General features: G+C 34.1%; 1 non-coding gene across 1 annotated transcript; it reads right to left on the bottom strand.

Moving 5' to 3' along the window:
* Positions 1-273: 273 nt before the first annotated feature.
* Trnad-guc (transfer RNA aspartic acid (anticodon GUC)) lies at positions 274-345 on the bottom strand. Its single transcript has one exon. It is a non-coding gene; the product is annotated as a tRNA-Asp (tRNA).
* Between the last annotated feature and the right edge of the window lie 7,605 nt (positions 346-7,950).

Genomic DNA, 7,950 nt, shown 5'->3' on the forward strand with positions numbered 1-7,950 from the left:
TTTTTTTTTCTGAATTGATTCGTGTTGTGTTTTATGCAATCTAGTAGAATAGAACAAAGTCTATATTTGTCAGCGTAGCGCTCTTCGTTAAGACAGAAAGGGTACCGCTGGTTTTTTAGTACGTATTCCGATGTTCGGGGCGCATTAGGCGCCTTGGACACCCGTGAGCCCAACATACCCTCCCCCTGTTCCCGTTTTTTTTTTTTTTTTTTTCGGAATGTGTAATACTGTTGGCCTTACTGGCCTCTACACCGTCACCGGGCGGGAAAAACACTCCCCGGCGGGGAATCGAACCCCGGTCTCCCGCGTGACAGGCGGGGGTAATTACCACTATACTACCGAGGAGCTGTTCCCGTGGAGGAAACGCGTAATGCGTTTTTCCAGCGTTAAAAAAGGGCTATGTTTTGTTACAAATAACTTCTTCTATATAGCTATAGCTTATTTCGCTAAAATTTTTCTTGGTTGTTTAAATACATGTTGGATACTAGCTGTATATACACAAAAGCTTGTGTTAAAATCAAGCGTTTTCAAATCGTCTTAAGATTAAATTTAATGTAAAGTTACCACCGGTTTGGAATTAAGATTCCACCGCAAATAAATATACCGTTATATATTAGAACTTACTGATACAACACATAATATTGACGTAAATTATATGTAATTATGGCATATGTTTAAATATATCACAAATACAAGACTCATAACCATTGTTAGAAACAATCTGACAAATCTTTAAATAATTAGAAACATTTTAACATTATCGTGGTTATAAAAACGACTTCATTATTCAAAATAAACGGGTATTATTTGAATAAACGTAATCACTTAAAACTTTTGGGTATCAAATTAACCTATTTCAATGTCTTGCATGTTTTCGTATGATCACCAATACTCAAGAAACATCGTGAAAAATGATTCAGTTCTTTAGATTTAAATACACATAAAAATTTACTTAAAGCTTCAGAACTTTATGCCAACAATACTAAAATATTGAAAAAATAATTCGTTTTATAATATTTACTTTGCTGTTAAAGGTTTCAGGTTATTTTTTATCATCGCGCAGCGACGTCTGTAAGTGATTATTTTCAATAAGACGCAAAGGTTTGATCAATGTCCGGAATACGAGAGTCATAAATCGTGTGATCAGGTTAGCATTAGGATTAGTCGAATAGCGCAAATAGCCGCTCGTGGACGTCGTATAGACCGATCCCGATCAATAACTAAGGCATTAGCCGTAAGCGTGTGTCGGTGTGCACACGCCCGCTGAGCCCAGAACCACTCACGTGTATACTTAGCTCATGGCTGGATTATTTAGATAATGAATCGCATTAAGCAACAGTTGGTTAAGTTTTCTTGAACTGAGAATTGTCGACATTCTCAGTTCGGCTTAGGACTTCTAATTAGCCTGTTAGTCAAAGATGTTGTTATAAATGTAGGTACTTATTGAATAATTGTATTTAAAAAATGTTTAATTGTGAATTATTGCTTATTGTATTATTCTTATTTACTAAAATATATAATATTTTATGAAGTTCCTAGGCAGACGGGCAAATGGGCCACCTAATGGTCAGTTGTCACGACCGTTCAACAAACGGGAACTACTGGGAACACGGGACATACACGGGAATTTTGTGAACTAAGATGTCCCTGGTACCTGCAGTTACACTTGCTCACTCACCCAAACCGCCAGTGGTCGTAGAATATGTGATTGTTGAATGGTACCTACTCAGTGGTCAGTTGAGCATATGAAAAACGAGCAGTGCTTGCCCGGCCTTGAACCTACAATCTTCATTACCGTTTAAGGCGGCTGTAAGCACGTTGTACTTGCTAGGTTTCAATCCGTTACTTTGGTTAAAAAAAAAAGTAAAAATTGTCTGTCTATCCGATTGATGTAGATTTTCAACATAAAACGTGGATGTAGTTTGGTTTAATTGGACACAGGTTTCTAAAGAGCACTCGAAAAGTTGTTATAATTAATTGGAATTTTAAACAGAAGCTTCAAAGCGAGGAAACAAATTTAATTTATGTTTTAAGTTATAAGCAGTGTAAGCAATTTTTCGACAGGTCTCTCAGGAGGTTTTAAACGATACTTGTGTTTCAACGAAATGTATTTTATATTATAAAAGCCTTAGCTACTGCTCTCAAGATGAAATAAAATTAGTTCATATGAGTAATCGCTTACTGCACAAACATAAGTGCGTTTATATAATGGTTTAGGTTACTGAAATAATTTAATTACAAAAAAAAACTCAATATATTATTTTAAGGGGGTCGTGAGTTACACAAATAAAAGATAGTCACGATATTAGGTCGGTGTATTTCTAATATGTTAACAATGGGACGCGCGAATCGATACTGGCTCGCAATACAGTAATTACATACTATATATTAATAAGATACGGGTGTGTTAACCTAATACCTACATTATAACCTCTTATTAATGGAGGCTCATCTAGGCGGATGAACCGTCGGGGCGCCCCCGGAAATGAGGGTGTAGGTACCGCTGGTTTTTTAGTAAGTATTCTGACGCACTCGGCGTCAGCAAGTCCCACATATCCCCCAGTTCATGTAAAGGGGGATCGCGTAAATCCGTTTTTCCAGCAAGATTAAAATACGGGCGTAGATTACATATTTAATTAATATATAAACTTATTTAACTTTTTATTTTATAAACAAGTAATTATAAGCAAAATATAAAAGAAAAAACTATCATTTTCAGTACGAAACTAGATTTCACTGTGAAATGAAAAATGGAGACGTCGTATTATTATTAAAGAGATCCTACGACTCTCACCTTTACCTTTCCTCGGCTTTAATTATAATTCTCATTTCCTCCGTGCGTATCTTTTACAATCTCGATCTTAATGACGATTATTTTAATATTAATGTTGTAATGTGTCTGTGGTTGCTTAAGCGTTTTCGGTATTAGTAATTCAGAAGCGAGTTGTGTTGAACAAGACTTCATCTCGTCATATATCATCATAAATCACACTGACGCCCGCCGGCTCAGATATTTGATGGTCGCGTGTTGCTCCTCCCCAATTTACTTACCGACGCTGACACACTTGTTACGTCAAATAATTTTTCACATTATATTTTGGACTAATACTACGTAACATACGAAAATTCATATAAGAAGTATAACATTTTACTGGTGGTAGAACTTTATGCAAGCTCGTCTGGGTAGGTACCACCCACTCATCAGATATTCTACCGCAAAACAGCAATACTTGATATTGTTGTGTTCCGGTTTGAAGGGTGAGTGAGCCAGTGTAATTACAGGCACAAGGGACATAAAATCTTAGTTCCCAAGGTTGGTGGCGCATTGGCTATAAGCGATGGTTGACATTTCTTACAATGCCAATGTCTAAGAGCGTTTGGTGACCACTTACCATCAGGTGGCCCATATGCTCGTCCACCTTCCTATTCTATAAAAAAAAAAAACCACCCACTCATCAGATTTTCTACCGCAATACAGCAGCAGTACTTGGTATGGTTGTGTTCCGGTTTGAAGGGTGAGCCAGTGAAATTACAGGCACAAGGGACATAACATCTTAGTTCCCAAGGTTGGTGGCGCATTGGTGATGTAAGTGATGGTTAACATTTCTTACAATGCCAATGTCTATGGGCGTTGGTTACCACTTACCATCAAGTGGCCCAGATGCTCGTCCGCCTTCCTATTCTATATAAAAAACATGTCGATTTTGTAATCAATAGCGTAACACTTCATTTTTGTATAATGATGAATAATTATAAAATAACGCCAAACAGATTACAATATATACAACACATATTATGAATACTTAAATGTATATTATGTAAAAAACTTGTATATAATTGTAAGTGTGTGTGTTATTGCGTGTATAAGAGCACTTTTGTTGTGGAGTTAATTCTGAAACAAGTGCTCTAATGCGGGTAGGTTCCCTATTTAAAGATTCCTTCACTGCCAAGCACGAGATTTGATCTTAAATGATATTTTTGTTTTTTGTTTTGATCTGATGCGCTCATCTCATGGTGAAAATTACACATCGATATATTTGTATAAAACAAATTAATTCCGATAAGACATATATGTACGAATATTTTAATAAGACTTAAGAATTTAAAAAAAACACTGATTTTCTGAAACATAACGGATATAATATTTATCTTCAATGAATAAATAAAATACAAGGTTTGTTAAAGATAATTCAAGAACAAAAGTACTTATTGGCAATTATTATCATGATTATGGCTGTTGGGATATTGGAACTGTAATAAATCTTGGGAGGCGTATGCGGGGGCGGGGCTGAGAAATTGCAGCCGCGACCAAACTGGGGGTTAATCTTGCACTGGCATTTACCTCCAACATTTATTACCTCGATACTTTACTGGTTGTCAATGGCCATTCGATAGCGGTACAGTTACATACAAACGGATTAAGTACATAATGTACTAAAAATAATATTTTGGCGACTTTAAAATGTAAATTATAATAAACGCTACTCTAATATAGACATCTTTAAGGAAAATTTATTTAAGTTCTTAGAAGCCTTAAAAAACTGTAATTGTGATTAATATTCCTATATTTTTATTTGTTCTACTTTTTAAATTACATTTTAAATACTTTTCATATATTTTAATTAATTGTTAAATAACTTGTTATTGTTAGGTTCACTCCATGTTTGAATGTAAAAGTGGAAACTTTGTTGGCTTATGTGAGACTTATTTTGTTACCAAATGTTTATGTATAATATTATGCTGTATGTTTCCCAAATAAATAAATAAATAAATCTGAGGCTCGGCAGTGTACACACTTATAACTACTTTACACTTATACTTGGACTGTTACTGAGATTTTTTTGACAAAAAACCTAATAACTTCTCATCGGCTCAACCTGGGGTTTGAACCCAGGTTCTCAGGGTCTGCGATCATAAATTTAACAACTAGACCAACGAGCCACTCCGATGCGTTTTATCTTGATCGTAAAGTTTCATTCTATTCATTCCCTTCAACTTGTAATCGTACATATTTTGTAAAAGAAAACTCATTACTTTCGATTTTATCACCTGATTTTTATATATTATGAATCTCTCTTTTCATATTCAAACATACTTTTTATATATGACTATAATATTATTTGGCCGTAATTATTCAAATAAGTTTTATTTTAATGCTTATATCTATCAAGTTAATACGACAAATAATCTTGTTGACGTGAACATTCCGGTGGGAAACCGCCCTTCCTTCGCCCTTCGGATGTACTTGCCGGGAATTACGTGCTACGAACCCTGAATACTAAGCGGGGTATAGAAGTTGAAGCCTCAGGTAGCTGCCGCTAAGCTGACAGATTGAGGGTTCGAGCAAATGTTGATCCTCACTGAACATTGGGGTATTATAGAGACCGAAGTAAACTGTGTTTTGAAAGAATAATTTATAGAAAATACATAATTATATATAGCTTTCTATATCATGTTACGCATTATTTTATATTCCTTTTAAAAGTTTACTGTAACAAGGTTCATGCCGCGATTGTTTTTTAAAGACGATTCTCGTTACATAGACCAATATATACATTTACCATTAAATAAATTTAATGGTCACGTAAAAAGATGCAAAAGATAAAAGAGCTTGGAACTAGTATTCGTTCATTAAGCAATTTATTTAAATGTAATTGTGTGTGATTCTTACGTGTATACGATATGCGAAAAAAAGTTTCATCTCTTCTAAATCAAATTTACATCGCGTACATATATTTATTCATTTATTTGTAGTGGTGCCATAAAGAATAATACTTTGTTTGGTCGAATGAATGATGTTTATATAAGGAATTGTTGTCCATCGCCTAATAATTATAATTTTGCAAAATCTGTTCCTAGTGTTATCTCTATATTGTTTCGGCTTTCTAACAAGTAAATGTTGTCGACATTTTGAAACGGTTACATTTTGTTTATCTTGTGAACGTACAGCTCTTGACATTTAATGAAAGACCTCTTTTTTTATTGAAAATTATACAATCAGTCATCAATATCATATAGTTCGGAAATGAACACAACAGAGTAATATCGAACACAAAATATAACTTTATGTGAAAAGTAGGAGCGAGGTGACATTCCATATTTGTATGAAAGCGAAAATCAAAGCCTAAATCAAAAAATCTTATTAAAGATTTTTATGAAAAATATATTATTTTAAAATTAGTTCGGCCTCTTCATACCATCTTTTTTAATTTTTATTTATTTATTAAATAAACAATATATTATTCAGATACTTCACAGTTCTATTAAGAGCTCTTCTGACCTAAATGTTACCTGTTACATAAGAAAATTAAAAACCACTACAGTACATTTTTGTTTGCTTAAAGGTTACTCAATTTTCTTTAGTAAAATATTTCAAAGCGATTTCTAACTTCGTATTTTTTCTAAAACAAATTATCAGATAAGTCAAGTTAGTTATTAAGTCTGTAGCAAATACATTCTTAAATTAGTGTCGTAACCTTGCTCACATAAGTGACGCTTATGTGAGCAAGCGACGCCACCCTTTTAAGTAATTTTACTTCTTTGGTCTAGTTAGATCTAGTTGGTTAGATCGAAAAGGCCGTAGATTATCATTTACACCTCACTCGATGGTAGGTCTTTATCCAAGCCCGTGTGGGTCGGTACCACCCATTCATGAGATACTCTACTAATACAGCAATACTTTGTGTTGTTATTTCCTTGTTTAAAGTGAGTGAGGGGATGCAGCAATACAAAGTGGTTTGGCGGTAGAATCTGTGATGTTGGAAAATATGATATAATTTTATTGGACTCGACAACACAGGGCGAGTGATTCTTTTAAGAGCCAATATTCACGCTTTAACATCAGGAAAAAATGCTATATGAAAATAAATCATAATATTATTACAGTTAACAGTTTAAAACAATAAAATAATTATCATTTGTTTGCTCTTATTCGGTGTAGTGAGAGTGAAAGTTTTAACGTTACAAGAAAACGGACTATTCAGATTTCACGGCCGGCTGCCTGCCTGGCGAAAGCCCTCATTGGAAATGGTGTTGATTGGCTTTTGCCGTTTAGTTCGTTGGCGCCCCCATGTAGATTGTTAAGGCGTTACTGGTATTTATGGATGCATGATGGACACAAAAAACACTCTTTATATTAATCTCACTGTCACTATCTTATAATTCTCTTCTAGGATTGTCAATTTTCGTAGAATGTTCAAAGATGGCTTCCTAATATATTATTAAAGATACAATGACTTTCAACTTTTTTATATCCAGGTCAAAGATTGTTTGAAAACATATCAGTCTCCTTGTAACCATCTATAAACATATACGACATCATATTTACATGCTCAATTTGTCCTTACCAAAAGTTCTCTCAACTTTAAACTCTGCTTTCTGTTCATTGAACTTTAATTTTAAACATTTCATATGTGACTTATTCACTTGCTATAAAATTATTTAGTATAAATATCTGAAGGCATATATTTTCTTCTTCATGTAATATGTGTAGGTAGTCCCCATTGTTAAGCCTTTTGCGTTACACGAGTTCCCCACTGACACAATTTCTTTGTGCGACTACACTTTGAAGAAGTGGCGAGCCACAAATGTGAGATCCACTATTCATAGACGCGTACAAAGAGAAAACGCCATAATACTGATGCATCAGGCTTAGTTTTAGTAATGAGATTAATATACTCTATTATATTAAGCTCGATCTTGGTTTGTTGTATTTTATGTTTTAAAAGAATACTAAACATATATGTTTCAAATGGTGTTTTGGCTTCGACTAAGAGTAAAACTTGTGCTATAACAAGGTAGGCTAAGCATTAAAGGACAGACGCCTTAATTTTTTAAGTTTGTTGTTACGAGAGCAGCTTTCATCGGTTCACAACATTAATTCTATCAAAAAGAAACGATAAGATCATCAGTTTTTTTACTAATTAAAACAAATATTATATGGAGGTTTTT

The sequence above is a fragment of the Nymphalis io genome, chromosome 6 (genome assembly GCF_905147045.1).
Source record: "Nymphalis io chromosome 6, ilAglIoxx1.1, whole genome shotgun sequence".
Classification (NCBI taxonomy): Eukaryota; Metazoa; Arthropoda; class Insecta; order Lepidoptera; family Nymphalidae; genus Nymphalis; species Nymphalis io.